Below are 21,242 nucleotides of genomic sequence, written 5' to 3' on the forward strand. Positions count from 1 at the left end.
GACACCCCTTTAGAATGGAGATGTGGAGCAATTTATTCAGCCAGAGAGTGATAATCTGGGGAGCTCGCTGCCTACGGGGGCTGTGGATGCGAAGTAAATTAGTGCATTAACTCAGAGGTAGATAGGTTCTTGTCAGGGGTGTGGTGCTGGAAAAGGACAGCAGATCAGGCAGAATCCGAGGAGCAGGAGAATCAATGTTTCGGGCAAAAGCCCTGCATCAAGAAAGGACTGATGAAGGGCTTTTGCCCGAAACATTGATTCTCCTGCTCCTCGGATGCTGCCTGACATGCTGTCCTTTTCCAGCACCACACTCTGAACTCTAACCTCCAGCATCTGCAGCCCTCACTTTCGCCTGACAGATAGGTTCTTAATGAGTAAGGGGATGAAGGGTTACAGGGACTAGGTAAGAGAAACAATTCCACCATCATCGAATAGTGGAATAAACTCGATGGTCCAAGTAGCGTACTTCTATATATGATCACAGAAACCCGACAGTGTGGATAATGTCCCATGGCCACCTCACTTAACCTGCACATCCTTGGACTGTGGGAGGGAACAGGAATAGATCGAGGAAACCAACACAGACACAGGAAGATCTCCACACTGCCAATCGCCAGAGGCTGGAATCGAAGCCTGATTCCTGTTGCTGTGAGGCAGCAGTGCTAACTACTGAGCCACCGCGTTGCCTCCGTGCCATCGAGATGGGTTTACGAGACGTGCTTATTCATCTGCTTTCGAATTGAGCAGTTATCATTTCTGTCATATCGCTTACCATACATTCCAACACTTTCCTGATTAATACCATCACCTCTTGGATTCAGATAGACTGCAAAAAGCTACATCACAAAGTAACTTGGGAATTCTTGTGTATAAATCTCAGGAAGGTGGTATACAGGATCAGCAGGTCATAGAAGATGACAAAAAGAGAGATTATTGTAATGACGGGAGGAGGAGATTCCTGAGATTTGGCATGTCATCCAGTCTGGAGCATTTTACAGTCACAGGGAGATAGTCAGCATTGAAGTACATTTTAAATTTGCAGAGGGATTGTAGGGAGGGTGTGAGGTTAGAGATAGAAACTGTTCTCAGAGTTAGAAGCATTCAAGGCACTAGCTCAGATGAGTTGGACTGAAGAGTCTGTTTCCTTGCTGTATGAATCTATGATGCGACAATAGATAATGTTGGAGTGTAGAGAACAAAAAGATCCCAGGCTTCAATAGGAACTTCCCGTGTTCGGCCTGCTTTCCCCTCCATTGTCCTGATGCTCATTAAGACAGTATAGGTCGGGATTGATAACTGTGACACACCTGATGCTGTCTCAGGCAGACTAAGTACAGCAGAGCTGAAAGTAATCCTCTCACAAAGGGTGGGGATTGAGCATGGGATCTTTATGCTCTGTGTTCACCATTCAGCACTGTATCTACGTCTTGTCTTGAGGGCCGACGTTTCGAGCTATTTAAATGCTCTCTGCTCTGTTTCCTGTGAATGATCTTACCACACTGCAGGATTTATTGAGGATTACAGATCTCCCTGCCCTGTGTCTCTCTGGCTGACCAACCATCTTCAATGTGGTGTTTGATGAGACACCCAGCAGTTGGCAAGTCTATTGAGTCAGGAACTTCCTGAGTACCTACAGGAGACAGAGAAATAGACAGAATGGGAAACTAAACTGATGCAGTGAGGGTTACACAGGGAGAATGGTACTGAGTGCCACAGAGATCTGGAAAATCCCTGTTTCAACCCCTGGCCTGTGCTGCTGCGTCTCTCTGGAGTGGAGAATCCTGTTGGCTCAGGATCTGGATAAGCTGCAAGAGTGAGAGACATTGACAGAGGCAGCAATTAGACCCACACAGCGAGGGATACCAAATGAAGAGATACTCAGTGATATCACCAGAGTGCAAGAATGATTTCAGGATCAAGCAACGGGCATGGTGAAAGGTTTTTGATTCATGATGCAGTAGGATCAGTACTCAGCGACAGTTGAGCTACGAGTGGGAGAGGTGATGGCCTTGTGTTATTCTCACCAGACTGTTCATTCAGAATTTAATGCCGGCGTCAGTTATAACGATCTAACTTCCTAATATCATTGAAGGAAGGAAATCTGTTATCGACAGCAGGTCTGGCCTACATGTGACTCCAGACACAGAGCAAGTAGGTTGACTCTCAACTGCCCCCTGAAATGATACAGCAAGCCACTTAGCTCAAGGGCAGCTCGGGGTGGGAAATACACGCTGACCAGCGATAGAGAGCAACATCCCACGAGTGAATTAAAATCAACGCTGCTGGGAGCAGTGTCCTGGCCAATCATGTCGATAGGTTTATGGACAGGGCCTTAAACTGACATGAAGGATGCAGGGACAGGGTTCAGGTGCAAGGAGCTTTCCAAATCCAAAATAGAAAAGGGGTGAAGCATCGGTACAGCATGGAATGTGGCTAAAGACAACCAGAAAGGAACAGGATAGGGCAGAGTTTTAACTAAAACTGGACATCAGTGAATTAGGCTGTGACAGGAAATTCTGGGAAAAAATCAATAACAATGTTCTTTCTTTGGATGGACAAAGTATCTTCAATAAGGTAGATGGACTTGTGTTACAGAGATAAATAAGATTTGGTCACCAAAATATTTGAAGAAACAAAAGGTGGAATATAAATATTCAATTCCGCACATCCTTGAGAGGTCTCAGGCAGACTGAGAGTGCAGGATGGGTAACCCTGATAGTAATGGGTAACAAAGGCATTACAGAGAAAGCATTTGGTCTCAGATTATGCAGCTGAATCAGGCTGAATGCAAATTCTGGGCAACACGTGTCAAAAACACAAGCAGGAGAATGTTTTTTAGGATGCCTGACAGCATTGCATTGCTCAACACTGTTACACATTCCAATGAATTCCAATGTAATGCAAAGACACTGTGATAATTGTGGGAGACTTCAATCATTGGAATGTTTTTGTCAGTGTTTCTTTGAATAACATATTGTGCAAATGGCCAGGGACATGACTATCTCAGATCGACCGTTGTGTGAGGATGCTGAGTGAAGGAGTATCATCACAATGCGATATCCTCTGGGAAATTGTAGTGTAGTTGGAATTCAGCGAGATGATGGATTTTTAAATTGACCATAAAGCACACCTGACAATCACAACCAAATCCATTTACATGTGTTTGAGAGGAGAATTGAACAAGGTTAACAGAGGAATCAGTGATGTGTGTGGCTGTAAATGGACAGTGGAAAACATTTACAGTCATAGAAGATGTACAGCACAGAAACAGAGCATTCGATCCACGCCACGCCACCCACACATCCTATCATAATGTCGTCTTATTTGCTAGCACTTGGCCCAAATCACTCTCAATCCTTCCTGTTAGTATACCCATCCAGATGCCTTTTAAATGCAGTAATTGTACCAGCCTCCACCACTTCCTCAAGCAGTTCATTCCGTACACAGACAACCCTCTGCCTGTAAAAGTTGTCCCTTCAGTTCCTTTCATATCTTTCCCTTCTCACCCTGAACCTAGGTTGTCCGGTTCTGGACTCCACTATCTCAGGGAAAAGACCGTGTCTGTTAAACCTATCCATACCTCTCTTATAAACCTCTATATGGTCTCCCCTCAGCCTCAAATAGCCCCAGCCCATTCAACCTCGACATGTAGCTCAAATCCTCCAATCTTGGCAACATTCCTGTAAATCTTTTCTGAAACCTTTCAATTTACACAACATCCTTCCGATCAGAAGGAGACAGGAACTGCATGCAATATTCCACAAGTGGCTTATCCAATGTCCTGTACAGCCAGAACATGACCTCCCAACTCCTCTCGGGAGAAAGTGAGGTCTGCAGATGCTGGAGATCAGAGCTGAAAATGTGTTGCTGGAAAAGCGCAGCAGGTCAGGCAGCATCCAGGGAACAGAAGAATCGACGTTTCGGGCATAAGCCTTTCTTCAGTCCTGAAGAAGGACTTATGCCCGAAACGTCGATTCTCCTGTTCCCTGGATGCTGCCTGACCTGCTGCGCTTTTCCAGCAACACATTTTCAGCTCAGTCCCAACTCCTCTACTCAATGATCTGATCAGTAAACACAAGCATACCAAACACCTCCTTCACCCTCCTATCTATATGCAACTCCACTTTCAAGGAGTTATGAACCTGCATTCCAAAGTTTCTTTGTTGAGCAACACTCCCCAGGAACATACCATTAAGCACGGACGTCCTGCTGAGAGGTGCTTTCCCAAAATACAGCACCTCACATTTATCTAACTTAAACTCCATTTGCCACACCACAGCCCATTGACCCATCTGATCCAAATCCCGTTGTATTCTGAGGTAACATTCTTCGCTATCCACAATACCTCCAATTTTGGCGTCACCTGCAATCTTACTAACTACACATCCTATGTTCACAACCAAATAATTTATATAAATAACAGAAGTAGTGGATCCAGCACCGATCCTTGTGGCACTCCACTGGTCACAGGCCTCCAGTCTGAAAAACAACCCACCACCACCACCACCCTTTGTCTTCTATATTTGAGCCAGTTCTGTATCCAAATGACTGGTTTTCCCTGTATTTCATGAGATTTAACCTTGCGCACCAATCTCCCATGTGGAAACTTTTCAAACACCATATTGAAGTTCATATCGCTCACATCGACAGCTCTGCCCTCATCAATCCTTTTTGGTACTTCTTCAAAAACTGCAATCAATTTCTTGAGACAGGATTTCCCACGCACAAAGCAATGCTGATTATCCCGAATTAGAAACCCCTTTTCCAAATACATGCAAATCCTGTCCCTCATGATTCCCTCCTTTAACGTGCCCACCACTGACGTCAGGCGAACCGGTCTGTAGGTCCCTGGCTTTTCCTAACCATCTTGCTTAAATAGTGGCACCACGTTAGCCAAACTCCAGTCTTCTGTACCTCACCTGTGACTATCGCTGATACAAATATTTCAGCACGGGGCACAGCAATCACGTCCCTAGCTTCTGACAGAGTTCTAGGGTGCACCTGATCACGTCCTGGTAAGGCCCGATGGAGTGTTGCTGAACAAAGAGACTTTGGAGTTCAGGTTCATAGCTCCTTGAAAGTGGAGCCACAGGTAGATAGGATAGTGAAGAATGCATTTGGTATGCTTTATTTTATTGGTCAGAGTACTGAGTACAGGTGTTGGGAGGTCATGTTGTGGCTGTACAGGACATTGGATAGGCTTTTGGAATATTGAATTCAATTCTGGTTTCCTTCCTATCAGAAATATGTTGTGAAACCTGAAAGAGTTCAGAAAAGATTTACAAGGATGTTGCCAGGGTTTGAGGACTTGAGCTAAAGGGAGAGATTGAAAAGGCTGGGGCTGGTTTCCCTGGAGTGTCGGAGGCTGAGGGGTGACCTTATATAGGTTTACAAAATTATGAGGGGCAAGGACAGAATAAACAGGCAAAGTATTTTCCCTAGGGTCGGGAAGTCGAGAACTAGAAAGTATGGGTTTAGGGTGAGAGGGGAAAGATATAAAAGAGACCTAAGGGGCAACGTTTTCACACATAGGGTGGTACGTGTATGGAATGAACTGCCAGAGGAGGTGGTGGAGATTGATACAATTTCAACATTTAAGAGGCATTTGGATGGATATATGAATGAGCTGGGAATTTGTGTTACAGACGTTTCGTCCCCTATCTAGGTGACATCCTCAGTGCTTGGGAGCCTCCTGTGAAGCGCTTCTGTGATCTTTCCTCTGGCATTTGTAGTGGTTTGAATCTGCCGCTTCCGGTTGTCAGTTCCAGCTGTCATTTGCAGTGGCTGGTATATTGGGTCCAGGTCGATGCTTATTGATTGAATCTGTGGATGAGTGCTATGCCTCTAGGAATTCCCTGGCTGTTCTCTGTTTGGCTTGTCCTATGATAGTAGTGTTGTCCCAGTTGAATTCATGTATACTGGGAGGACTATCTGTAGTTGGGTTTATATTTGGAAAGTGGGAGTATGTTAAAGTGATACAGTAAGAGTTCAAGGCCAGTGAGTTCCTGACGTGGGAATAGTAAAGACAGCAAGTCCAGCAAATACTGATCAAGTAATATCGTGAGTTTGATAAAGAAAATACAGTACAATAAACTCAGGTGAAGCATTTCACAAAGATAAGAGAGTGCAAGGGGATCCATAGAAACGGGGGACACACAATGGCCATGAAATATGCTTGTCAGATATTATTAAGGAAAAGTCACAAGGTACTTTATCAGTATAGTTAGAATAAGAGGGCAACTGAGGAAAGGGTGAGGCCTGTTAGAAACCAAAGGGATAATCTGTGTATGGAGCCAGAGGAAGTAGGTGAGGTTTTCAATGAATACTTCCCATCTGTATTCACACAGGAGAAAGGCATTGTAGCCGGGGATTTCTGTTGGGAGGATAATGTTCGAGAACATGGTAAGATCAATACAGAGGTGAAATTAAATGTTTTCACAGGCATAAAACGTGATGAACTCCCCAGTGCCCAATGAAATGCAACCCAGGCTGCTATGGGAGGTAAGGGAGGAGATTTCTGGGGCCCTGCTGGATATATTTAATACTTTGCTGGCCACAGGTGAAGTGCCGAAAGCCTGGAGGATCGCTAATGTGGTTCCTTTGTTCAAGAAGTGCAGCAGGAATAGGCCAGGTAATTACAGAGCAGATGGTCTGTCAGCAGGGGGAGGGAAATTGGGAACAATTCTGAGGGAAAGGATGGATCAATAACTGGAAAGGCAGGGATCGATTAGTGTTAGTCAGCATGGATTTGGTAGAGGAAGATAATGGCTGATGAACTCAGCTGCGTTTTCTTTGAAATTACGATTGAAGATATTGATGAGGCCAGTGCAGATGATGTGTGTTCCATAGAGTTCAGTAAGGGCTTTGACAAGGTCCCACATGGAAGGCTGGCCAAAAAGGGAAGAACCTATGGCATCAAAGGCAAGTTGGCAAATTGGATCCAAAATTGTTGGAGGGTTGTTTTTGGGATTGAAAGCTTTTGCCCAGTGGGTGTACCACAGGGATCTGTGCAGGAGCCATTTCTGTTCCTTCTGGGCATTAATCACTTGGATGTGAAAGCAGAAGGTATCATTAGTAGGTTTGCAAATGATATGAAAGAGGAGGGTGTTGTCCACAGTGAGAGGGATGGTCTCAAGCTACAGTCTGAAAGTTGAGTCTGTGACAGAATTTCAAGAGAATAATTTCAATCAACAAGGCAGACACTAGCACAGCAGGCAATGAGGGAAAACTGATCAATTAAACTACTTTATTTCAACATAACAGGCCTAAAATGTAAGGCAGATGGACAAGAACATGGGACTGAGACACCACAGGTATGACAGAAACACAGCTGAGGAGGGACAGGACTGACAGCTCAATGTTCCATGGTACAGATTCTACAGGATGGAGAACACAGGAGGTGAGACAGGAGGGGGAGTGGAGTTTTTGATCAGTGATACATCACTGCAGCACTTTGAGAGGATATTCCTAGGGATCACCCAGTGATACTGTAATGGTGGAAGTAATAATTGAGAATGGTCATCACTTTGATATGGTTGCATTACAGGCCCTCAACAGTCAACGGGAAATTGAGCAGCAAATATGTTGGGAGATCGCAGATATCTGAAAGAAGGATAGGGTTGTAATGGTCAGAGATATTAACTTTCTAAACCTACACTGGGACTGCCAGACTATGCAGAACTTGAGTGGGAGGGATTTGTTAGGCATGTTCAGAATGTAAATGGTCGGACAGCAGGAAGGGGTAAAACCTGACTTCCCCTTGGGAAACAAGGGAGGGAAAGGAACAGGGGGTGTTCGTGGGAAAACTCTTTGGCAAAGTCACCACAATTCTATCAGTTTGAAAATAGCGATGGAAAAGCACATGGCTGGTCCACAAGTTAATGATCAAAACTGGCCTTGCCTGAATCCAGAAGGTATGAGTCAAGAGCTTTTAACAATTGATTGTGGAGGTTATTTGCAAGTAAAGGGACGTCAGGCAGATGGGAAGCTTTCAAAGGAGAAATAAAATGAGAGTTCAGGGTCAGCATATTCCTGTTACGGTGAATGATAATGCTGACACAAGTAGGAAACACTGGATGACTGCAGGTATTGAGGTTCTGGTCAAGAAAAAGGAGGCACATGTCACATGTAGCCAGCTGGATTAACGGAATCCCTGCAAGAATATTATGGGTGGAATAGGACACTTATGTGGGAAATCAGGAACTAACAAAGGGGACCACAGAAAGCTCTGTCAGATCAGGCTGAGGAAAATGCAAGTATATTAACAACAGATAATTAAATACGGACGGAATATGGTTCCTTAAAGATCAATGGGGCCATCCAAATGTGGAACCAGAGGAGATGGCTGAGATCCGAAATGAAAATTTCACGTTTCAACTTATTGTGGAGAAAGACTGGGCAACTCAGGGAAATAAACAATAATGTCTTCAAAAGACTCCACGTAACAGAACGGGAGGTACTGGTGGTTTTAAAATGAATAAAAGGTATAAAAAGCCCAGGGAAATAATCAAGGATATCCCAGGATATTGTGGGAAGCTCAGGAAGAAATTGTGGGGTCCCATAAAGAGATTTTTCTATCACTGATAACCAGCAGGGATGAGTTGGAAGCCTGGAGGATGGCTAATGTAGTGCCATTCTTTAGGAATGGCTGCGAGGGAAAGCCAGGGACATCAACACCAATAAGCTTGACGTCAGTGATGCATATGTTGTTGGAAGCGATTCTGCTGGACAGCAGTTACATGCATTTGCACAGGCAAGGATTGATTAGGGGTAATCAAAACACATTTGGAATACTGCATAGAATTCTGATCATTCTGATTTAGGAAGCATTTCCTGAAACTGTCAATGCATCAAAGATTGACGAAGATGTCACTGATACTGGAGGGTTTGACAGAAATAGGGAGGGTGGTTAAGCTGGAAAACAACATGGGGAGATAAGATAGATTTGGCAGGCAATGTTAAGGAGAATGCAAAGAATTTTCCACAGCACACAAGGACAAAAAAAAAACAACTCGACAGACACTAGGGCTCCTCAAAGATCAGCGAGGCCATGCAAGTGTGGAACCACAGGAGATGTGCGAGAGCCTAAATGAATATTTCATGTCAGAACATATTATAAACAAAGACTAGTACACCAATAGAAAGAAACAGTGATGGCTTGTAAAGAGTCCCTATTACAGAAGAGGTGGTGCTGGAGGTCTTAAAACACAAAGATTAAGAAAACCCCAGGTCCTGAACAAGTGTATCCCAGAACATTGTGGCAAAGTAGTGGCAGGGACACGAGCAGAAATATTTATATCATTGTCCTTCGTATTTCCATTGGGCGTGGGTGGCTGAGGGGTGACCTTACAAAGGCTTATAAAACCATGAGGGATACAGGTAAGTTGATTAACCCACGTCTTTACACCAGAGCAGTGAGTCTATAACAACATGGGATTCAACTGCAGAATGAGGATGTGTTCGCAATTCTGCAAAGTGTGAAAATAGGTAAGTCGTCTGGGCCGGATGGGATTTATCCTCGGATTCTCTGGGAAGCCAGGAAGAAGATTGCCGAGCCTTTGGCTTTGATCATTATGCCGTCATTGTCTAGAGATTGTACCAGAAGGCTGGAGGATAGCAACTGTTGTCCCCTTGTCCAAGGAGGGGAGTAGAGAAAACCCTGCTCATTCGAGAGCTGTGAGCCTTACTTCAATTCTGGGTAAAGCATTGGAAAGGCTTGTAAGGGATTGGATTTATAATCATCTGGAGACGAATAAGTTGATTAGGGATAGTCAACACGGCCTTTTGAAGGGCAGGCCGTGCCTCACAAACCTTATTGAGTTCTTTAAGAGGGTGGATGAGGGTAAACCAGTTGACGTGGTGTATATGGATTACAGTAAGGCGTGTGTTACGGTTCCCCACGGTAGGCTATTGCAAACAATACGGAGGCATGGGATTGCAGTTTGGATCAGACATTAGCTCGCTGAAAGAAGACAGAGTAGTGTTTCATGGGAAATACTCATCCTGGAGTTCAGTTACTAGTTGGTTACGCCAGAATCAGTTTTGGGTCTAGTGTTGCTTGTCATTTATACAAATGACCTGGATGAGGGCATTGAATAATGGGTTAGTAAATTTGCGGATGACACTAAGGTCGGTAAAGTTGTGGAGAGTGACGAAGGATGCTGTCGGTTACAGAGAGGCATAGATCAGCTGCAGAGCTGGACCTAGAGTTCTCAAATGGATTTTAATGTGGAAAAGTGTGATGTCATTCATTTTGGAAGGAGTAACATGAACACAGAGTACTAGTCTAGTGGTAAGATTCTTGGTAGTGTAGATCAACAGAGATATCTCTGTGTCCATGTACATGTACACAGATCGTTGAAAGTTGCCACCCAGGCTGATAGGGTTGTTAAGAACGCATTCAGTGTATGAGCTTTTACTGGTAGAGGGATTGAGTTTCGGAACCATGAGATCATGCTGCAGCTGGACAAAACTCTGGTGCTACATCATTTGGAGCGTTGGGTACAGTTTAGGTCACCACATTACAGCAAAGATATGCAAGCTTTGCAAAGGGTTCAGAGAAGATTTACTAGGATGTCATCTGGTATGGAGGGAATGTCTTACGAAAATGTGTGAGGAACTTGAAGCTGTTTTTGTTCAAGAGAAGATGTTTTCAGGCCTACTACTGAGACGAATAAGATAATCAGAGGGTTAGATGGGTTGGACAGTGAGAACTTTTCCTTCGGATGGCGATGCCTAACACGAGGGGAGATAGCTTTAAATTGATGGGTGATAGATATAGGACAAATGCCAGAGATAGTTTCTTCACTCAGAGTGGTAGGGGCGTGGAACGCACTGCCTGCGACAGCAGTGGACTCGCCAACTTTAAGGGTATTTAAATGGTCATTGGACAGAATTGGAATCGTGTTGGTTAGATGGGCTTCAGATTGGTTCCACAGGTTGGCGCATCATCGAGGGCAGAAGGGCCATTACTGCACTGTCATGTTCTATGATCTAGAGGGCATAAATATGAGGAGAGAGAGGAAAGACATAAAAGGAATTGGAGTTGAATATATTTCACGAAGAGGATGATGCAGGTATGGAATGAGATTCCAGGAGGAATGGTAGAGAAAAGCACAATGACAACATGGAAAAACCATTTGGGCAAGTATATGGAAGGGAGAGGGTTTGAAGGGATTTAGGTCAATGCAGGAAACGTTCAGGGACTCTGGTCAGCAAAGACTAGTTGGATCAAAGGAAGCATTTCTGTGCTGCATGACTGTCTCAGATTATTGGAGGAGGAGACTACTGAGATAAGGCATGTTGCAAACTTTGAAGCAAGTTACAGACATCGGGATGGCAGTCTGGAAAGCAGTAAATTTCAATTATATGGAGGGACTATAAGGAAGAGAGGAGGTTACAGAGATAAGACTTATTATAGCAATTACAAATTACTGAATAAACTGGCCCACAAGACATGCCATAGATACAGTGTTGCAGAGTAGTGAGTCTCAGTACTTGGTAGTAAGTCTGTACTCTGCTCCCCCTCCAACACTATGTCATGTCTTGTTAGCCGATGTTTGGAGCCCTCTTATTGCTCTCTGCTTTGTGCACTGCGAATGGTCTTACCTCGCTGCAGGATTTATAGAAGGCTCCAGATCTCCCTGCTCTTTGTCTCTCTAGCTGACCAACCATCTTCAATTTAGTGATGGATGAGACATCCAGCAGCTGGGAAGTCTATTGAGTCAGGAACTTCCTGAGTACCTACAGGAGACAGAGAGATAGACAGAATGAGAAATTAGACTGATGTAGTGAGGGTTACAGATGGAGAATATTCCTGAGTATCACAGAGATCTGGAAAATCCCAGTCTCCATTCCTGTTCCTTGCTGCCTTGTCTCACCAGGGTGGAGAATTCTGTTTTCGGAATCTGGAACAGCTGAAAGTGTGCGTGTGTGTGAGAGAGATAGAGACAAAAGAGAGAGAGAAAAAAAAGAGAGAGAAAAATAGAGAGAGAGAGACTGACAGAGGCAGGAATTAGACTCACACGTGAGGGATAACACATCGAGAGATACTGAGTGATACTGTCAGAGTGCTGAAAGATGTCAGGGTCATACAATTGGGTCGGAAGAACGGGTTTACCTTCATGATGCACTGGTATCAGTGTTCAGGGATGAGCAACCAGTGATTAGGCGAAGTGATTGCCTAGTGATATTATTGCTAGTGAATGTATCTCATGCCTCATCTAATGCTCAGGGGAGGCAGGTTTGAATCCCACCATCAGAAATGGAGAAAGTAGAAACCAACAATTTTAAAAATAGTAATGAACAATCCACAAATAAGTATGAAACCATTGCTGATGTACAAAACATCCAAATACTTGTACTTTCGAGAAGGACATCTGCCAATCTTCACGTGGTCTGCACGACGTACCCACAGCAAGGTGTCTGCCTCTCAATGACCCTCTGAAATGGCCGAGCAAGCTACTCAGCTCAAGGGCAGCTAGGACTGGGCAAGAAAGGCTTGTCAGCCAGAGACACCCACAGCCCATACCTGACTTAAAAAAATAATCCACTGGAACCGTACTGGGAGCAGTGTCCCGTCCTATCATGTCCGTCGGTTTATGGACAGGGCTTAAAACTGACAGAGAGGATGCATGAACAGGGTTCAGGTGAAAGGAGCTTTCCAAATCCCAATAGAAAAGGTGAAATATCGGAACACCATGAGGATGTGGCTGAAGACAAGCAGAAAGGAACAGAATGGGACAGTGATTAACTGAAACTGTACATCAGTGAATAGGGTTGTGACAGGAAATTGTGGGAAAGCTTAAATTATGCTTTTGTTTAGAACGGATAAAGTTTCTACCCTTTCGTCATTTATGTGCATGCATAAAATCCCTTTGCATTCTCCTTAACCCTATTTGCCCACGCTATCCCCTATCTGCTTTTCGCTCTTAAGTATACTCTTACTGCCATTATACTCTAAGGATTCACTGGATTTCTCCTATATGTACTTGACATATGCTTCCTTCTTTTTCCTAACCAAAACATCAATTTCTCTAGTAATCCAACATTTCCTGGAACTATAGCCTTTCCTTCACCCTAACAGGAATGCTGTTTACTGTCTCTGAACTCTCGTTATCTAATTTTTGAAGTCTTCCCATTTTGCAATGATAAAGGTTTCATTCTCTCAAAATCAAAACTCTCCAATTCTTGCGTCTCGTGAAACCGCCGCTGAAATATAATGGAAAAGAATCATTCCAACCGAAGGCTTTGTTGAGATGAGCTCTGGTCAGTCATTCAGATCTGGAGGGCCAATGAGCAGCACCAGGTCAGTGTCAGGCACACAGACAGAATGGGTAAATAGATTCACAACATAACTCACATCTCCCAGCCTGGGAACCTGGAGCTGTGTTCAGCCATTCTGATAAAAATCTCCAAACTTAGGTCAACAAGATTGTACCACCAGGTTCGGCAGCCCTTCCTACCTCCGTAACATGGCCTGGACTTTACAACTCTTCCTTCCTCTGCAAAGTTACCCAGAAGGGTACTGGAGGATGGTGGAGGTTACGTGGACAGGGAGGGATACCAGGACAGGAGGGTAATGCAGATATCAGGAATATTGCAGTGGTAAAAGGAGGCTTCAGGAATTTTGAGTGTTGATGCTAATAAAGGAGGTTACAGAGCTAAGGAGAATTGTAGGGACGTGAAGAGATTTCACAGCTCTGGAGTGTTGTCGGCACTGGAGGAAGTTACCAAAATTAGGAGGGTTTAAGATTGGAAGGATTTCAAAGAAAACCTTGACAAGGTTAAAAGCAGGATTCTTGGTGAGTGTCGAGGAACAGCGGGATCTTGGGATTCAATCCATGGATCCCTCAAAGTTGCCAACCAAGTTGATTGGGGTTTTGAGAAGGTGTATGGTGTGTTGGCTTTCATTAGCAGGGAGATTGAGTTTAAGAGTCACAAAGTTATGCTGCAGCTTTATAGATCCCTGGTTAGACCACACTTGGAATATCATGTTCAGTTCTGGTTGCCTTATTATCGTAAAGATGTGGAAGCTTCAGAGAGAGTGCAGAGGAGATTTATCAGGATACTGCCTGGACTGGAGGGCAGGCCTTATGAAGAAAGCCTGAGGGAGCTAGGGTTTTTCTCATTGAGGATGATAAGTCACTTGATAGAGGTGCACGGGATGATGAGAGTCTGAGATAGAGTGGATAGCCGGAGAATTACCCCATTGTGAAGATGGTTATCAGAAGGGATCATAATTTAAAGGTGATTGGAGGAAGGTTCAGGGGCGTTGTCAGAGTAGGTTCTTTACACAGAGAGTGGTGGGTGCATGCAATGCACTACAGCGGTGGTAGTAGAGTCAGTTACATTAGGGATATTTAATTATCTCTTCGATAGGCACATGGATGATAGTATAATGTAGGGTCTGTAGATTATAGTTTGATCACAGAGTAGGATAAAAGGTCGGCACATCGTTGAGGGCCAAAGGGCCTGTCATGTGCTCTACTGTTCTATGTTCTGTGTTCTGTATCGGGCTGGGTACAATGGCACGCAGATGTTTCAGAAGGCTGGAGAGATCTGGAGGAAGAGACACAAATAGGGAGGGTTGCTAGGAATGTCAGAGGTAACAGAGACAGCAATGGTCTGATCAGGTGCAGATGATGCAGGCTCAGAGGGTTCTGGGGATTGGACGTGGTTTCACCAGGAAGGAGGAACGTAGAGTCACAGCAGGTTACAGAAATGCAGAGAGCTGTAGGGCCTACAGATGTTCATGGAGATGGGGAGGTTGGGAGTGATGGAGCAGTTTACAGGCATAAGGATATCGTGAGGATGGAGTGGTGTACACAGACAAGGAATGCTTTAGGAGCAGATCACAGAGATAAAGTGGGTTGTACAAATTGAAAGAACAAACAGACATATGCAGAGTAGTCAGACCAAATAATTTTATAGACATGGGAAGGCTAAGGTTCTGGAGTTTTTTTGCATTGGAGGGTGTCGAATCTGACAGATTTTCTGAGAGATAAGGACAGCAATTTTGGTTGGGGACAGTTTCACAGAAAAAAGGGAACATGAGTAAGCTCCTACAGTTTGGTCAAGGGAAGGATTGTAGGGGAGGGTGACATTTACACAGATTGGGATGTCAGAGCTGGAGAAGGTTATGGAGAAGAGTAGATGGATGGAGAGACTGGAGGAGATTACATTGACAGAGTGTGTGCAAATGACAGGAGGATGTTACACAGACGGTGGGTCTTGTAGAAACTGGATCGGGAGAGCCACCGGCATTGGAGTGAATTCTACAGATCGGGAGTGCGACAGGGACCTGAGAGGATTGTGGGGTCTCCAAAGATTGATCGTATCTTTAGGACTGGAAGAGGTAGATACAGAAACCTTAAAGCCAATGTATTGCATCTTCTTTTTCCCGAGTAGAGCCTCAATATCCCTCATCAGCCAGGGATCCCTGAAACTGCCAGCTTTTCCCTTCACCCTAACAGGGACTCTGGATTCTTGAGATCACACTTTTCAAAGCCTCCCATTTGCCAGTCGTTCCTTTTTATTCAAACAGACTCACCCAATCGATGGTAGTCATGATTTGGAGATGCAGATGTTGGTCTGGTGTGGGCAAAATTAAAAGTCACACAACACCACGTTCAGCAGGTTTGTTTGGAAGTGCTAGATTTCAGAGCGTTGCTTCTTCATCGGTGGTTGTGGAGCACAGTCATAAGGCACAGAATTTATAGCAACAGGATAGCAGTGTCATGGAATGTAATATTAAACAAATTTAGATGAAGTATTTCATCTTTTGGAATGATCAATAGCGCTTCCAAATCTAGTTGGAGTATAAACAGGTGCTGTGTGATTTTTAGCTTCACCCAAACGACCTCAGCTAGATCCTGCCTAATGGCACGAAAACTGGCCCTGCTCCAGTTTAGCATCTTAATCTGTGGACCTGTTCGATGTTTTTCCATAACTACCTGACTTCTCAGACAGTTGTGTTCACTGGACCCAAAGTGCTGTCCGACTGAGACTTTAGTCACTTGCCTGACCTCGTTTTCGGAGCGGAGGTCCAGTGTTGCACCCACCTGAGTAGAGTTAGGCCGTCTAGATCTTCACTTAGGAAATGTTCTTGGGCATATGTGTCAAATTTTACTCCGTACGCGCCTTTTACTCTCTGGGTGGCCCAGTCAATCCAGGGTAAATTAAAATCTCCAAACAACAATACTCTATTATTCCTACTGTTATCGCCCATCTCTCAACACATCTGCTCCTCCAATACCCGCTAGCTGTTTGAGGGTCACAACACAGTCCCAACAGTTTGACCATCCCCTTTTTGTTTATAACTTCCAAACATGTGGCCTCATTTGATAACCCCTTAAGAGTATCCTCTCTAAGAGTAGCATCTGTTGTTATGTCCTCCCTTATCAAAAGGACAGCACACCCTCTTCACTTACTTGTCCTTCTATCCCGCCTGTAGCTTCTGTATCCTGGAACACTGAGCTGCCAGTCATACCCTTCTCTCAGCCATGTTTCTGTTATGGCTATAATATCCCAGTCCACAGAGCCATTCCATGCTCTGTGCTCGTCTGCCTTACCAGTCAGGTCTCATGTGTTGAAATAAATGCTCGTTAAACCAGAAATCTTTTCTGTTCCTTTACGGTACCCCTGGATATCCTGAATAGGAAACTTGGTCTTGGTGGCTGATGTATCTTCCCCTGAATGGTCAATGGCCCCTTTCTTATTCAGAGTCCCAAATCCCTGCCAAACTAGTTTAGATCCTTCCAGGGTAACACTAGCAAATCTCGCTCCAAGGTTACTGGTGCCCTTCTGGATCAAGTCCAACCCACCCACTTTTACAGGTCACCTCTACCACAGAGGAGATCCCAATGATCCAAGAATCGGAAACCCTGCCCCCTCCACCAGCTCCTCAGCCACACATCCATCCGGCCTAACTTCCTATGTCTATCCTCACTGGCACGTGGCACTGGGAGTAATCCAGATATGAGGCCTTGAGGTCCTGCTTTTTAAATTCTTACTGAAATCCCTGTACTAATTTCACAGGATCCCATCCCATTGTCTATCTTGGACAATCGTACAAATGTGCACAATGGTCTCTGGCTGTTCACCCTCTCCGTTCCGAATGTTCTGCAATTGTTCAGAGACATCCTTGACCCTGGCACACAGGAGGCAGCACACCATCCTGGGGTCTCTTCTACAGCCACACAGTCTCCTGTCAGTCCCCCTCACATCTGACTCTCCTATCAGTATCAAGACCATTGGACAGGATGTGACAAACATGGGCTGGGAAGAACCATCTGCGTTTGGGTCTATATTTGCAAAATGGGAGCATTTTAAAGTGATACAGTGAGAATTCAGGGCCGGTGTGTTCATGAGGGTGGAATGGCAAAGGCAGCAAATCCAGCGAATACTGATCAAGTGGTATCGTCAGTTTTTTAAAGAGAATACAGTGCAATAAAAACAGGTGAAGCCATTCACAAGTATAGAGAGTGCAAGGGGGTCCTGAAAAATGAGGGACAAACAATGGTCACAAAATATCCTTGGCCGATAATGTTAAGGAAAAGCCACAAGGTATTTTACCAGTACAGTGAGAGTAAGAGGATTACTGGGGAAAGGGTGGGGCCTGTTAGAAACCAAAGGGACAATCTGTGCATGGAGCCAGAGGAAGTAGGTGAGGTCTTCAATGAATACTTCCCACCTGTATTCACACAGGAGACAGACATTGTTCCCGGGCATTTCAGTCGGGATGGTGAGGTTCTCGAACATGTTAAGATCAATAAGGAGGAGGTATTAAATGCTTTCGCTGGTGTAAAGGTGGGGAAATCCTCAGTGTCCAATGAAATATATCCCAGGCTGCTTTGGGAGGCAAGGGAGGAGGTTGCTGGGCCCCACGCAGATATATGTAATACTCTGCTGAGCACAGGTGAAGTGCCGAATGACTGGAAGATAGAGAATGTGGTTCCTTTGTTTAACAAGGGCAGCAGGGATAGGCCAGGTAATTACATAGAACACAGAACATTACAACGCAGTACAGGCCCTTCGGCCGTCGATGTTGCGCCGCCCTGTTATACTAATTTGAAGCCCATCCCACCTACACTATTCCATGTACGTCCATATGCCTGTCCAATTACAGAGCAGATAGTCTGACTGCAGGGGGAGGGAAATAATTGGGAAAAATTCTGAGGGACAAGATGTATCAACATTTGGAAAGGCAGGAATCGATTAGGGAAAGTCATCACGAATTTGGTATAGGAAGATTCTGTCCGATGAATTCAGAGGAGTTTTTTGAAATGGTGTCTAAAAATATTGATAAGGGCCGTGCAGATGATGTGGGTTCCATGGAGTTCATTAAGGCCTTTGACAAGGTCCCACATGGAAGGCTGGCTCAAAAGGGAAGAGCCCATGGGATCGGAGGCAAGTTGGAAAATTGGAGCCAAAATTGGAGGATTGTTTTTGTGATGAGAAGCCTTTCACCAGTGGGTGCACCATAGGGATCTGTGCAGGAACCATTGCTGGTTATTATGTACATTAATAACTCGAATGTGAAAGCAGAAGGTATCATCAGTTTTGCAGATGACATGAAAGGTGAGGGTGTTGTTCACAGTGAGGGGGATGGTCTCGGCTACAGTCTAAAGGTTGACGCTGGGACAGAATTTCAAGACAGTCATTTCAATCGACCAGGCAGGCACCAGCATAGCAGGCAATGATGGGAAACTGATGAACTAAGCAGCATTTAGTTTGATGGAAAAGGCCTGACAGGGAAAGCACATGAACCCAACGCATGCATCGAACATGGGACTGGAATACCGTAGGTATTACAGTAACACAGCTGAGGGAGGGACAGGACTGGCAGCTCAATGTTCCAGGGTACAGATTCTACAGGAAGGATAAAAGGAGAGGCAATTGAGGTGGGGTAGCGGAGGTTTAGATTTGTGAAAACATAACTGCAGGACTTAGAGAAGATATTCCTGGGAATCGCCCAGTGAAGATATGCGAGTGGAACTGAGAAATAAGAATGGGTCATCAGTTTGATATAACTGTACTACAGGCCCCCAATAGTCAGCAGGAAATTGAGCAGCAATTTTTTCCGGACATCTCAGATACTTGTAAGCATGATAGGGCTGTAACGGTCAGGGATTTTAACTTACTAAACCGAGACTGAGACTGACAAAATGTTCTGAGCTTGGATGAGAGGGATTTGTTCAGTATGATCAAGAAAACTGGTTCAGTCAGTATGTAAATGACCCAACTGGAGAAAGAGGTGAAACCTGACCTCCCTTTGGGAAGCAAGGTGGGGAAAAGTGCTTGAGGTGTTATTGGGGGAGCATTTTGGAAAAGTGACCACAATTATATTAGTTTGAAAATAGCTATGGATAATTGGTAGGCCTGGTCCACAAGATAAAGATCAAAATTGGCCTTACCCCAATTCAAAAGGTTTTCGTCAAGAGATTTTTAAAAGTTGATATTTGGAGGGACCTCAGACATGTGGGAATTTTTCAAAATAGAGAAAATGAGAGTTCAGGGCCAGAATATTCCTGTTAGTGTGAAGGACAAGGCTGATCACAAGTAGGAAACACTGGATGACTGAGAATATTGAGGTTATGGTTAAGAAAAAAGTGGGCACATCATTGTATAGACATCTGGATTAAGTGAATCTCTTGAAGAACATTGCGGGTGTCGTAACACTTAAGAGGGAAATCAGGAGAGCCCAAAGGGGACCCAAGAAAGCTTTGGCAAACAAGGTTGAGGAAAATCCATAGATGTTCCACAAGAATATTCATTAAAAAAATTAACTCAGGACAAAATGTGGCCCCTTAAAGATCAATGGCGCCATCAATGTGTGGAATCACAGGAGATGGGTGATATCTTAAATAAAAAATTCACACTACAACTTACTGAGGAAAAAGGCTAGGGAAGTCAGTGGAATAAACAGTGATATCTTCAAAAGAGTCCACATTACAGAGCATGAGGTGCTGGAGGATTTAAAATCCATAAAAACAAGACAATATCTGGGAACTAATCAAGTTTGCCCCTAGATATTGGAGGAAGTTAAGGACGAAATTAAGGAGTTCCTCACAGAAATATTTCTATCACTGACAGCCACAGGTGATGAGCTGGGAGCCTGCAGGGTGGCTAATGTTGTGCCAGTATTTAGTAAAGGCTGCAATGGAAAGGCAGTGACCTAAAGACCAATTAGCTTGGTGTCAGTCGTGCAAATGTTGTTGGAAGTGATTCCACGGGACAGCAGTTAAATGCATTTCAGAAAGTAAGGATTGATTACGGACAGTCAGGACAGCTTCGTGCATACAAAGTCGTGTCTCACAAATGAATTGAATTTGTTGATGAGGTGACCAAGAAGACAGACAGAATATCGGAGTCATTGTTAGTAGGTTTGTGGATAATAATATCTGTGTTATAACGGGCAGGGAATACAGTTATCAAAGGGGCTCTTGAATAACAGGGACAGCAGGACAAGGAATAAAAGATGGTGTTTAATTCAGGTGTTGAACTTTGTTAAGACAAACCAGGGAGGACTAACACAGTTCATGGTAGGGACCTGGGCAGTGTTGTCAAACGAGAGAGACCAAGGGGTTCAGTTACACTGTTCCTTGGAAGTGGCATCACAGTGGGATAAGGTGGGGAATCCGCATTTGGCACACTTGCCCTCATGGGTCAGAGCATTAATGACATGAGCTGGTACATCATGATACGGCTTTACAAGACATTGCTGGGTCCCCAGTTGGAGTACTGCGTATTATTCTGATCCTCCTGCTTTAGGAAGCATGTTCCGAAACTGTAAATGGAGCAAAGAATGATCAAGATGTTACTGATCCTGGAGGGTTAGACTTATAAGGAGAGGCAGGATAAGCTGCAAAGTGAAACCGGGGGGAAAGAGATAGATTCTCAGAAAATGTTAAGGAGAGTCCAAAGAGATCCTACAGCATACAAGTACAAAACAGAGACAATAGGGCCCCTCCTGTGTGAAACCACAGGAGACGGGTCAGATCCAAAACGAATATTTCATGTCAAAGCATATTGTAGATAAAGACCAGGAAATAAAGGGAAAGAAACAGTGATGTCTTGTAAAGAGTTCCCCATTACAGAAGAGCTGGTACGAGAGGTCTTAAAACACAAAAGGTAGATAAAAACCCAGGTCCTGAACAGGTGTATCCCAGCACATTGTGGCAAAATAGTGGCAGTTACGACAGCAGAGGTATTTGTATCATTGTCCTTCATATTTCCTTTGG

Source organism: Chiloscyllium plagiosum, unplaced genomic scaffold (genome assembly GCF_037043375.1).
Source record: "Chiloscyllium plagiosum isolate Xiang-an unplaced genomic scaffold, Cpla_swu_hap1 HiC_scaffold_31, whole genome shotgun sequence".
NCBI classification, from domain to species: domain Eukaryota; kingdom Metazoa; phylum Chordata; class Chondrichthyes; order Orectolobiformes; family Hemiscylliidae; genus Chiloscyllium; species Chiloscyllium plagiosum.